The sequence below is a fragment of the Rattus rattus genome, chromosome 13 (assembly GCF_011064425.1).
Source record: "Rattus rattus isolate New Zealand chromosome 13, Rrattus_CSIRO_v1, whole genome shotgun sequence".
Taxonomy (NCBI): Eukaryota; Metazoa; Chordata; class Mammalia; order Rodentia; family Muridae; genus Rattus; species Rattus rattus.
Window position 1 is genome coordinate 17148262 of NC_046166.1, and position 14356 is coordinate 17162617.

General features: G+C 38.6%; 1 protein-coding gene across 1 annotated transcript in view; it reads right to left on the bottom strand.

The window, feature by feature from the left end:
* Window positions 1–14356, bottom strand: part of Nrg3 (neuregulin 3) — a 1080436-nt gene that overhangs the window by 256346 nt on the left and 809734 nt on the right. The window lies entirely within an intron of this gene.

The window sequence follows — 14356 nt, forward strand, 5'->3', positions numbered from 1 at the left end:
TTTGATTAATCCTTTGGTAATGGTAAAACTTCTTCACAGGCTGCAAAAGGTCGAGGGATCACTTAGGATGCTGCTTCCGTGAACAGAGCACTGATTGCCCATATAGCAGTCACTGGAAAAGTGTCAATTGCCACAACACACATTTTTTTCTTTTATTCCTTTTCATATTTTCTTTGGATAGGAAGCATAGTCAACATAAACACTCTTTTACTGCTTGATCATGTGAATGAATGTTTTCTGTTGTAAAAATGACTCTCCTAAAGTGAAAAACTGGTATTTAACATTTTTAAAACTTTACTCAGTTAATGTTATTTTATTTATTTATTTATTTATTTATTTAGACTTTTTTCCTGATTTTTTTTTTAAGATCGTGTCTGACTATATAGCTCTGGCTGTCTTGGAACTCAGTATGTAGTCCAGATTGGCCTCAAAGCCACAGAGATCACAGAGCTCTTCCTGCTCCTGCCACCCAAGTGCTGAGACTAAAGGTGTGTACCACCATGCCTGGCATTCTGCTAATTTTAATATTTAGCAAAGCGAGATGAACTCGGTAGATATTAGATAACTTTTGAAATAGATAGTCACCTTAAAATGGAATCCAGAAAATCCTTTTACATTGGACAATTCTCTTTCAGACATCCAAAGTTACTTCAGTGTCTGGTAGGAGGGGACCATTAAACGCATGGGTTGCTGTCATGAGCAAATTCTAGATTTCTGTCTTTCCACAGATTCTATGTTCAATTTCTCAACAGTGTATTGTTGAGTTTTCAGAGAGATATCCACTAGACAGACAAATGTAGATTGATACCAACAAAATCATTGAAGAGATATTCAAAGAATTTCATGTAGAGGTGAATATTCATCTATTTTAAATAATGAGTGAGAACATACTTCAGAGTCTTCTCTATCTAAAATTTCCCAAATAACTAAGTATATGCTTAGTTAAAGAATTAAGTTGTGTCAGACTTGGTGTCACACATGTAATACAAGCACTTGGGAAACTGAGGTTGGAGCATAGAGAGGTTAAATTCAGAGTAGGCTATGCTTTGAGACTGACATATTCTCTCTCTTTTTCCTCCTACTTCTCCCCCCAAATCAGGGAGTGGTAGTGATGATTCTATCTTGTAAATACCTTTGAATTTTTCTGAACATATAGAACATACCCAAATTGGCCCCAGTTCTTCCATCAGCTAGTATAAGTTCTTAATAACTATTGCTTGTATCTGAAGATATTTGTATGATGGAATGTTAAACGGTAATTTGTGTTTCTCATCGTTCCTTCTTGATGGGGTGTGACATTTAAAATTAGCTACAGAAGAGTCCCAGTGTGTGTAGACTGTATCCCTGGATCACTATGCTATGGTATGTCCATATTTCAAAGCTTCATACCACCGTAAACAAAGGGCTTTGTTGAAAAGATAAGAAATCAGGAAAAATGGTAAATCTCAGAATTTCTTTGTGGTTTATGAGACACTTAAAATCATGTATTTGTCTTTAATAAATACTGCATTAATCTTTCCAGGAAACCTCCTCTAGAAGGAGTGAAGTTTCCAAAATTCCAAAGAAAATGGAAATTAAAAAAGAGAGAGAAATAAATAAAGACAGACAGACAGACAGAGAACAGAGATGCCCAGCAACTTACGCGTTAAAAGGTTTGTTATTGAGATGAAGGGTGGCTTGGTTGTTCACATGCTTGCTGTGTAAAGAATGAGAATCTGAGTTTGGATCCTCAGCACACAGATATAAAAAGTCCAGAGATGGCCCTGCTAATGCCAGCACTGTGGCAAGATCCCTTGGAACTCACTGGCTGTCCAGCCAAGCTTAATCAGAGATTTCTAGGTCAGTGAGAAAATTTGTTTTAGAAAAACAAGATGGCCAGTGTCTGTGGCATGACACTCAAAGTTGACTTTAGGGTGTCCACATATTAACTATACATGTGCCCCTCAACCAGCATAGGTTGTATTGATACAACCTATACAACCAACAGAGTAAAGGGACTGTACTTTAAATGGAAGAAAGTATTTTTATACTGTCTCTCTAATAGGTGGTTTACATTCAGAAGATACAAAGAGCTAGAAAATTTAAAAATTAAAAAAAGAATTATATTCAAGTAAACAACAGAGACATTTCTCTCAAGGTGTGCAGATAGCTAACAGGTATGTGAACAAAATGAACAATATCACTAAATGTCAGGGATATGCAAAATCACTATGTGTTAACAGCCCATTCTAGCGACAATGGCTTTTCCCCCAAAGCACAAAAAGACAAGTATCACACTATATCATATATAAAATCTAAGAAAATTAAACTTATAAAATTAAAATATTAAATGAAGGGCCTAGAGACCATAAATAAAGAGATGAGGGAGAGGAGATCCTGAACATGGGACACAGTGTTATCAGTAAATGAGATGGTGATGTTTTTATAAACTATATTCAGTAGAATAACCACAGATGACAATAATGGACTATATTTTTATAAAACCAGAAAAACAAAACAGTTTACAGGTGTTCATATCACACAGTAATGGATGCAGAGTGATGATCAACCCAATTTATACATCATATATCACTTTCAAACCCATACATTTCTGTCATTTTATGCTTCTCTTCAGGTTAAAATAAATTTAAATTTATATAAAAAACTGAATGTCTTATTCTTGATTCCTCATGAAAAAACAAAAACAAAAATTTTAAAAGTTGCCTTTTACAACAAAATATTATGGATTGCTATATCAGGAAACACCTGGAAGGCTAGAGTATAGAATGTATAGGTTGTTAAAGTACCTAGAAACCCATAGTTTCGGAGTGTTAATCAATGTCTCCAAATTTCAGTTTCTTCCACCATAAAAGTGCAATAATTAAGGGTTGGTAATAAATGAGGAAATATAAACATAGGTTTATCACAATATCTGACATCTATAAGTATCCATTTACAAAAGTGCCTCAGTTGGAATTTGAAACATGGCCCGGATTTATGAGAAAAGCAAGTGATATTTACATCTCTGATGCTTGCCAACACTATGGTTGACTTTTATCTTCTCTGTGCTCCCTTTTGAATATGCACTGTGAGAAGCTATTTACCATTGGTGTGTTTAGCTTTTTTTTTTTTTAAAGCATATAAAAACTGAAAGGGAGATGGTCATATCGAACCAGAAAATAACCAAGGTAAGAAGGCAAGCTATTTCTTTTCGTGTCAGTCACCCGAGAGTTAGACTATGGGGAAGTGACCTGTGTACAACCCAGTACATCTATTGTCTGAATGTCATATGAAAGAACATCCAAGTGAACCAGCCATTCTGTCGTTCACCTCCAAACTATAGCAGCAGCTGGCAACAGAACATAAATGCACTGGCACATTAAAAAAGACTAACACTGGTGAAACTAATATCGTTAATCCAGCATTTGACATCGAGCATAACCAGGGTGTGTTTGAAATTTATATTAAGTAGGTAAATAGGAACATAAAACCCATGAGTGGGGAAAGCAATGTTACCTCAGCTGTCATATTCCCTGTTGGACGTGTACTAACTTTACATTTTAGTTATTTCTCTATTTCAAAATTATTTACTTCTTAAGTGCATGTATACCATATACATGCCTGGTGATCACAGATGTCAGAAAAAGGCATCAGATCCCTTAGAACTGAAGTTATAGAAAGCAGTGAACTGCCATGCAGGCGCTGGGGAACAAACCCAGGTCTTCTGCAGGAGCAACAAGTCCTCTTTAACATGACTCTAGCTCTCTAGCCTGACAGTCATTTCTTTATTTTGAATCTTTATTAATTCTTGCCCAGAGTTTCTCACAATTTATCTTTCCAGTGTCTACTGCCACTTAGTATTTGGGACCATCTAGACAGAAATACTTTTAGAAAAGCCAAAAAACATTCCTTGTCATACTTTTTATTGTAGAAAGCAAAAATTTGGAATGTGGAATAGACTAATTTACATTTATGTACAAATTTAGGAAAGGAGTTCCCATCCTTAGCTCTAATTAACAAGTCAAATGTAATCCTCAATCAGGGAAGGTTGTCTATAGGACTTCCCTCAGATAGCCAGTGTATGAGTGTTCATGTGCTCAATGGACAACAGTCAAGTATTCTATGTACCCTATCAGTGCACTTTAAATCATCTCTGTATTGCTTATAATTCCCAATACGATATAAATGCTCTGTCAGTATTTGCTATGTATTATTTAAGGAGTGAGAAGAGAAATCTGCACCTGTTCAGAATAAATGTTATAGATTGTGTCTCCTAGAGATGACAGGGAAGCTTCCCCCATGATACCCCAACAGTATGGCCGTGTAAACAACAAGTCAACAATGGCAATACTAACAGACAGAGCAACACGGAAAGGGAAAGCTGAAGGAGTGAAACCACTGGGAACCGAACTACAAACAACTAAAGACTGAACAGAAAGGGAGAATTAGTTTCCTCCAGAGATGAGCCCCCTAATTGGTTATCCAATACCAAGAAGTAATCCGTAAAATCATGTACTTACAGGTTATGCTCTAAATGGCCAGGAGAATGAATGAAAAACTGCAGCTGGTAGGCATCAAGTGGAGTAGGGGATGTGCCAGAGATCTGAGATGGGGTGAGCTTAGCTGAGATTCGCAGCAGTGGGATATGGAACTCCAACGAGGCTACCTCCTATAGACAGGCAGGAACCCCAGTGGAGCGATAGGAACACCAACTCACTCACAAAACTTTCAACCCCAAGTTTATCTTACCTTCAAGAAATTCAGGAACAAGGGATGGTGCTCGGACTGAGGGAATAGGCAAGCAATAACCAGCCCAACTAGAGACCCTTCTCATGGGCAAGCATCAATCTATGACTAATGATGTTCTGTTATGCTTATAGACAGAAGCCTGGCTTGACTATCCTGACTCACACAGATGCAGAGCCCTAAAGCCAAGTATTGGATGGAACTTGGGGATTCTTGTGGAAGACTTGGGGGAAGAATTGAAGGCCAGAAGGGAATAGGAACTCCACAGGAAGACCTACAGAGTCAATTAACCTGTACTATTGGGGGCTCTCAGAGAGTGAACCAACCAAAGAGCATACAGACTGAAGCAACCCCACCTCCCCCTGCACATATGTAGCAGATATGCAGTTCTGTCTTCACGTAGATCCTGAATAACTAGATCTGAGCTTAGGAAGCCATACCTAAAGATGGTGCCTGTCCGTGGATCCGTTCCCTTAATTCGGCTGTCTCGTGTGACCTCAGTGGTAAAAGAGGGACCTAGCCCAGCAAAAACTTGATGTGACAGAGTGGTACCCAGAGATGCCACCACTCTTTCAGAGGGGAAGAGGTAAGGTATGGGGGAGGGACTGTGGGAGAGGGAAACCAGGAAGGGGGATGGGGCAGCAAATGTACAGTGAATGAATAAATAAGTAAAAAGAAAGGGGAAAAAAGAAATAAAACTAAATTGTTTTGAGGACTAAAGCCAATAAACATTAAACCACTCATCTGAATACTAGAAACTCTGATAAAATCCCTCAAAGTAGACCCTGGTCTGAACTGGCTTGGATGATAGGTAGCGCAAGGAGTAGTAGACAAAATTACTCAGCTCTCTTTCCTACTCTAGCTATGGGTGTTCTATGCACAGACTATGTTCCTAGGATCTCTCCCTAAAGTTACAGAGTATGAGTGGAATGGGAACCCAGGGGGCCACTGCGCACTGCAGGTTAAAACAATACAAACGGTGGGGAGGGGAACACCCATAAGGAAGGGGGGGAGGGAAGGGGATGTTTGCCCGGAAACCGGGAAAGGGAATAACACTCGAAATGTACATAAGAAATACTCAAGTTAATAAAAAAAAAAAAACAATACAAAAGGCTTTACCGTTTCTAGAAGATTTCAATCTAAAAGCACCATGCTTCAATTATCGGGATTAATGACCCAGGGTCAAATGGTGATTGGTTTATGCTTTATGCTTTGTGTTTTTATGAATCTGCATTTCCTATATTTGTTTATGGAAATTGCTTTACCATGACCAGATTGTGCACCCCTTTTTGTGAGCGTGCCCATAAAGTTAGAGTACTGTGCAGTCTCTGCATTACTACATACCTATGCTGTGCACCAAGAATGTTGTGGTTGTTCCTTGACAGCCTTTCCTGAGATTGCTCCCTTTGTCACTTGTGACCCTTCATGGTTTCTTCCCTTTTACATCAATTCCTGAAATTACTGTGCCTTTCCTGCGCATCCTTAATCTTATTTCTTTGTCTATTTTTCAACAATGTCTTGTACGAAATTGCATTTTTTGGGGGGTTAATTAATATGTGCCAGTCTGAATTGATGGTAAGTGTGGAGTGCTTACCAAATTCCTATCATGAAATATAACCTTTACATCAAGAGCATTAAGGGATTTTAGGAATAGAGTAGCTCACAGAGATAAAACATTCAGTAGGAAATTAGAGCACTTTGAATGTTGCAGCAAACTAGAGAGCACTATTTACCAGATAAGACATCTGACATTACATCTGCTATTATCTTGACCTTGAGATGTCTCAGTGCCCAGAACACTAAGAAATATTTCTCTTGACTGCCAGTCACAGGGTTGAAGGTATGTGGTTCTAGCCACAGAGGGACATGAGAACAGTAGGATCTGTTTGGAGCATGCATTACTTATGCTTCATTACTTGGATAATGAATGAGTGAATAAAGACACGCATTGTTTTGGCTACAGACTGGATGCCATTAGTGAACCATGTATAGGGACAGTGTGCTCGACATCAAGGCTGTCACCTTCTATTAGCAAAAGGAGATAAGTTGATAAGCAACAGCAACCAATGCTTAGTTGCATTTTAATTTATTTAAAGGTATAAGAAAGCACGTGCAATAATAAGACTAGAAGCAATCCTACCTAGATTTCAATTCAAGTACACTTTGTTGTTCTTTCCTATGAACCTATGAAGTAGTCAACACATAAGTTATAAATATATATATATATATATATATATATATATATATATAATTTCTATGTACTAATGCTCAACTGTTAAGGCCAGGTATTCAGACCATAGTTCTTCTGAAGATTATTTCTAATATGTTCAAGTACATACTGAGTCTGTATATCAAACTTATGCTCAGAATCTTCCTGTCCAGAAATTGCATCTTAGAAAAAATTTCAAATATTCTTCTCTTGTGCCCATCAGAGAATCACACAATGTCTTAAGCCTCATTAAAATGACCATCCCAAGAGCTTCCTGAAACAAAAGAAAGGACACAGTGCTTTCCTGACCTACTGTTCCAGAGGATCATTCAGAAGTTGGACCTTGTTCGTGGTCACTGTCTGCACTGTGCTCTCTTGGACTAGAAACACACATGTATGGTAATCTTGATTCTGAATCTTTGAAATGATCATTCCAAGGAGGCACCTTGGGGGTACAGATGGAAAATATAATCTCCCATCATCTTTCACAATAGTATTCATCAGAACTATATTTAGATTAGTTTCCTGGCATCCTATAGGTCTCATACAAAGCTTGGGTTCAAAAATCCAAAGATATCCCAGAGTAAATGAATATTATTACACTCAGCTCAGGAGACATACATTGTACAAACAGAACAGAAGAGGGGACAGAGAGCAGAGGACTCAGGAGTGTCCTCTGTCATGTTCCCAAGAATGCAGCAATGGAGATCTGACTTCTTTTTTTTTAAATTGGATATTTTTAATTTACATTTTGAATGCTATTCCCTTTCCCGGTTTCCCATCCATAAGCTCCCTATCCCATCCCCTTCCCCTTCTTCTATAAGGGAATTCCTCTTACCCAAACCCCCTCCCCATCCCAGCCCTGACATTCCCATACACTAGGGCGTCCAGTCTTGGAAGGACCAAGGGCTTCTCTGCCCATTGGTGCCCAACAAGGCCATCCTCTGCTACATATGCAGCTGGAGCCAAGGGTCTGTCCATTTGTAGTCTTTGGGTAGTGGTTTAGTCCCTGTGAGCTCTGGTTGATTGGTATTGTTGTTCTTATGGGGTTGCAAATCCCTTCAGTTCCTTCAATTCTTTCTCTAGTTCCTCCAACAGGCACCCCATTCTCAGTTCAATGGTTTCCTGCTAGCATTCTTCTCTGTGTTTGTCACGCTCTGGCTGAGCCTCTCAGGCTCCTGTCAGAATGCACTTCTTAGCTTCATCAATATTGTCTAGTTTTGATGGCTGTATACATGTGTGCTGGCTCTCCAGGAGGGACAGGCTCTGAATGGCCATTCCTTCAGTCTCTGCTCCAAACTTTGTCTCCATATCCCCTCCTATGAATATTTTTGTTCCCCCTTTTAAGAAGGACAGAAGCATCTTCACTTTGGTCCTCCTCCTTCAGTTTCATGTGGTCTATGGACTGGATCTTGGGTAATTTTATCTTTGGTGCTAATATACACTTATCAGTGAGTGTATATCGTGTGCGTGTGCGTGTGCGTGTGCGTGTGTGTGTATACATTTGTATGTGTGTGTGTGTGTGTGTGTGTGTGTGTGTGTGTGTGTGATTGGGTTACCTCACTCAGGATGATATTTTCTAGTTACATCCATTTGCCTACGAATTTCATGAAGTCATTGATTTTGATAGCTGAGTAGTACTCCATTGTGTAGATATACCACATTTTCTGTATCCATTCTTCTGTTGAAGGGCATCTGTGTTCTTTCCAGCTTCTGGGTATTATAAATAAGGTTGCTATGAACATAGTGGAGCAAGTGTCTTCGTTGTATGTTGGAACATCATTTGGGTATATGCCCAGGAGTGGTATACTTGGGTCTTCCTTTCTCCTACTCAATGAGCACCCTTATTTGAAAGCTATACAGGAGTATGGGACTATAATTCTAGTCAAAATACTAATCCCTTTTTGTGATTTAGAGTTTAAGAGATGGATTTCTAGACTTTCAACACAAAAGCTTTCATACAAAGTCCCTAATTCTATCTCATTTCGTAAATGCTTTGGGGAGTTGCTAGTCTCCAGAAGGACAAATGCTACAATAGTTTTTATTAAGGCCTTGTAGAGGCCCATTGAAGTAAAGCTACTTCCTCTTGTCAAAAACAATCAAATCTAAGTTCTGTCTCTGAACTGGGTAGAGATCTCATAGTCCAATCTACCCAGAACCTAAGAGTCACCTGCCCTGGAGATTACAACTAGGGAAAGCTGATACACCAAAGCCATACTAAAAAGATGGAAGGAATAATTGCTACTTTAATGAAAAAAACATATTTTTCATTTCCAGAAACCCCACCCATTTTAAAGTCTTTTGCTAGTGCCTATCTACCTTTCTGAGTCTTCACTTTCCCTTAGTGGTCCTAACTTATGTTTTCTTTTTGTTTCAGTTTCAATCTTTTATATATTCTCCACAGCATAGGTATGTGGTATGTTATCTTGAAGACTTGGGGATTTTTCACTCTTCATCTCTAAAGCTATCCCCCTTGCTCCCTTCCATCATGTACAAATGGCTTACAAATGGCATATGTTTTTTTCTTCCCTTTCTCCATTTCCCACCTCTGGCAACTACTGAGATCTATAGTTTGTCTACCCTATAATTTTTCTTTTAAATTATTTAAATTGTTCAAGATTTGTTCTAAGTCCATTTTTACATTATGTTATTAATGAGACTAAGTACACTGAGAATGGACCTCCTTTTCCTTGGAGCATATGACATCCTAATTTGGGTTCCCCCAAATTTCTACTAATAATATGGCTTAGAGCTGGATATTGTTTCCATATTACTGTAGAGATGACAACTCTGGGAGATTAAGGTCGATGCTAATGAAGACTCAGGCTTGAAGATTTGTTATCGATAGTCTTGGCCATGCAAACACTGACTATTAGACTAGATATCAGTGGAAAGAGGCATACTGAAGTTTAGAATGACCTTTTAATTTTTTTAATTTTATTTCTTGAATTATTTACTTACTTATTTACTCTCTATACTGCTCACTGCCCCACTCTAGGTTACTTCCTCCCAAAATCATTCCCCTCCCCATCCCCTTCTCCTGTGATTGTGTGGGGGCCTCCTGAGTATCCCTAACCTTGGCACTACAACTCTGCAAGTCTAGGCACTTCCTTTCCCCACTGAGGCCAGACAGGGCATCCCAGCTAGAAGAACATAGCCCATAGACAGGTAACAGCTTTTGGGATACCCCCTGCTCTAGTTGTTCAGGACTCACATGAAGACCAAGCTGCACATCTGCTATGTATGTGTAGAGAGGTGCAGTTACGGTCAGTATATGTTCTTTGGTTGGTGGTTCAGACTCTGAGATCCCCAAGGGTCCAGGCTAGTTGACTCTGTTGGTCTTCCTGTGGAGTTCCTGTCCCCTTCAGTGCCTGTAGTTCTTCCTCCTATTCTTCCATAAGAGTCCTCAAGCTCCATCCACTCTTTGGTTGTGGGTGTTCATATCAGTCTGAGTCAGTTGCTAGGTAGAGCCTCTCAGAGAAGAACATGCTCTTGGAATGACTTTTAAGTGAAGAGGTCCCTAACTTAAAATGGATATTTTCTCTACCATCTACCCAGCCCAGTCGGGCCATAGCTAACTCATAGCTCTCTAGTTCCATCTCTCTTTTCTTCAAGACTAAAGATGATACCTTACACGGGTGGGTAAAGGTGGTCAAAAGAAGAGATGGGGACAAAATCTACATACTGCCCACCATTTGTAGAGAATAACAAAAAATAAAAATGGTTAAAAAGGTTTGGGAAGTTGATGGCTGTTACCTATGGGCAGGACTGACAGTAGCAGGAGACAGAGAGAGAGAGATAGGTGATATGTGGGGCCTCTTCAGAGGAAAGCAGCTCCTCTGATCCTGACCAATATCCTTTCCTCTTATTCCTCCCTACAACCCATCAAATCCCTAGTGGGACAGTAACTCAAAGGGTACTGAATCTTTAATAAAGTCATACAGATATGTTTTGTTTTGTTTTGTGTTTTCCAAACCAGACTTTGAAACAATTTATATGGTTATTATGGACGTGTGAGTTCAGTATAGATTTATCTTCAAGGTTCTTTTTAGCACAATTTAGGGCCCAGGTACTTATCACTGAAAGCATGATGGCTCCCCTGATGATGCCTTTGCCTCATCTCTCAAGTGCATGCAAAGAAGCATGACTTCAAAATACACAGTCAAGGGTGCCCATTTCTCATCAACTCTGCATTACTTAAGGGATAAAAGGGAACAGGGCCTTCAACCCCCATGTGAGATTTTCATTAATAGATGAATCCATGGGTTAAAGAGAAAAGGAAGACGGAAGAAGGGATATAACAATAGACTGAGAAGAAAAACATGGAAGGTACTGGAGGACAGCTTATTTCCTGAGTATGAAGCCACTCTGAAGAGATCATGAGCTGCAAATTAAACAATCCTTCAGCAAGAATTCTGACAAGGAAATTTCATTAGGGATTTAAATCTCGATGGAAGCTCAAGTTGCTGCATTAAGATATGAAAATTGTGCAAATATTGTTCCTTAGAATGATGTTTGCCGCAGGTCATTGAGTTTCAGTCAATGAAATTTAGAGTGATAAATGTCCTGTTGAAAATAACTAGCAGAGGAAAGGTTCCAGGAGAGGGATAAAAGAGTCCAACAGTTGGGAGCTTAGGCCCCAGAGTCATTTGGAAGAAAAGTGAGACTCCAGTGTTAACTGGCTGTGTGACCTTGAGTTAGTGTATTTTGCATCTCTGTAGTCTAATTTCCACATCCATAAAATGTGAGCAATTTTCAATGCACTCCCTAGTAGTCTGTGATTGTGAAGATTTAATGAAATAATCTAGTCAAAGCCCTTAGCACAGATCCTGGCATATAGAACATTTAACCGCATACTACCAATGATGACAGTGGAGAGGAGGGAGTGGGCTAACATCTTCCCAGTTCTGACTTTGCCCATCTCTGTGTTATAAGAAAAATTCCCCATCATTGCCTTCTCTCAGAAAAGAATTGTGAGACTTAGAAGCCGAATAAATGTGCCACATTTTAAAGGGCTATGTAAATGTTATGTCCAGTACATCTCAGTGTTTATGCATAAACATGTCATTTTCCTTCATTAGTTGGTACAGTCCTCAGAGCTAAATTCCCATTGTATTAACATAATATTTCTGATTAGATGACTCTTGGTGGCTGCTTAGAAAAGGCTACTGGAATGTTAATCATCTCTAAATTAATGTATACATGGATATGACATAATATGTGATTCATGCACTCATCTATGGATTTTAGATGTGCAAAATCCTTGATTTTTGATTTCAAGGAATTCTGGCATTTTGAATATTACAGACATATATGCTTTTTTGAACAGAAAATTTGAGTAGTAGGAAAATAACCCAAAATTTAAAAAAAAACTTCAGCAGAGCAGTAGAGTTATTTTCTAACTACAGATCAAAGAATAATCATTTTTCAATCCTACATAAGAATAATTTTCTGTTTCATGGTTTCATATGATAGGAACACTTAAGTCATTTGACATTCTAGAGGAAGACACGGTATGAAAAATGTTTCAAAGGAAAGCCTATTGTGCATTAGGCCTGATAATTCCTTTCTTGCTCTTGCTACATTAAATAATGCTATGCACCTTATTCCTGGGATCATAGTGAAGTCTTTTTCTCTGAGGAACGCAGTCATGGGCGCTGGTCTCACACTTAATGTCTGCACTGATAAACTAAAGTTTGCCTTTATAATTTGAAAATGTCTGCCATTATCCTCATTGAAATAAATTTTCGAATCAAATTGGATCACAAAATTTGGTTAGATGATTCAATGAGAAATTATTTTATCCATCGGAATTACCCATAGGTTGTGGGTTGTGTCTAGAATTCTGTCCTTAATATAGAATTTACTGCCACATATAAATTTTGGTTTTTTTTTTTTGAAAGAAGGTGCTGGTGAGACAGTGATGTAGCTCAGTTGGTAAAGGTACTTGCCACAAATCCTGAAAACCCAAGATTTACATGGTCAAACTGATGTCAAGTTTTTCCTCTGACCTCCATGTGTGCCCTATGGCATGTATGTGTGCACATGAATGCATGTGTGAATATATGCATGCATATACACATACACACACACAGGGACACCAGCACACACATACAATACATATAAACTTCATTTGAAAGGGTATTGGAAAGGATAAAAGGAGATGAGAAAAAGGGAGAAACAGAAGAGGGAATAAGAGTGAAGAATGAAATTTAAAGCAGGAGCCTTTAGGGTGCAGCTTTCGGGGAGTGGGAGAGAAAGAAACAGGCAGCAAAGCACCAGATTCATTTTTCTGTCAGACTCACAGTGTCCCACATGCATGTCCAAGCACAAGCTTAACCAAGTTTCAGACCCCAGCTCGACAAGTCATCAGAAGCACAAAGTGAGGAAAACGCATAGCCACCCATTAACACCATACTGCTGTGACAATTTCTGGAGAATGACACTTCACACTTCAGAGACAAGAGATCTTCTAGACTGGGTTGCTTGCTGGCCTTTTAACAACCTTCAGCACTCCACAGGGGGAACCAAGTTTGCAAATAACTGCAACAAGGTGAATGCCTTGCCAAGGCAAAACACATTTTTACAGAAACTAAAGAAAACAGTGATCCATTCTTTAAATACGTTAGCATTTGGCCAAGATAATTGGTCTAGAAATTTAGGGGACAAATTGATATACACGTTGCGAAAAGATGTGGAAGACGACCGGACATGCTCTTTATGTTACAAAACACAGGAGGACTGAGAAGACCACTTCTATCTACAATCAATACAAAATCCTGTCTAAGATCCTCATGATACATGTTATAAATATATAGTAAACCATAACATTGCCTTTATAGTTTGTGGCATTATACACATGGAATTAAATTTTTAAATGCATCAAAATTTCCTTAGTGGAAATTCAATTGTAGTACAAATCAATGACAGCAAAATAGTTATTGCACCCAAATTAATATTTGTACTCTCAGCCAGAACTGGTCATATTCACATAGAGAGTTACTTTTCAATTTATATATCACCTGAAACTAATATGCAGTATATTCGGAATTATACAAAACTGTCTTTTTGAATGAAGAAAAAAATGATTTCCTTAGTATTATAATCCCTTACATAAAATAGTGTGGTCAGACTGGGTTTTAAGTTTTGTTTGAAAACATCTTAAGTAGTTTCATAAGCATATTTTCTCATTTCAGTAAGGTAAATGTTAATAAGTTCATCATTATCACAAATTACCAGACAAAGTCTCAGAAGCAATATGAAAATGCTATCTCATAACATTCTTCCAAGTAATAATAAGCTATTTCTTTATATTTTTCTTTCTGCAACAGAGTGATATAAGGAATCAGCCTAGGAGCTAGGGCAGAGGGTTGCCTCAAGTTGGTTCCCTGCAGGGGTGCAGGGTGCTCTTAGGCTGAAGGC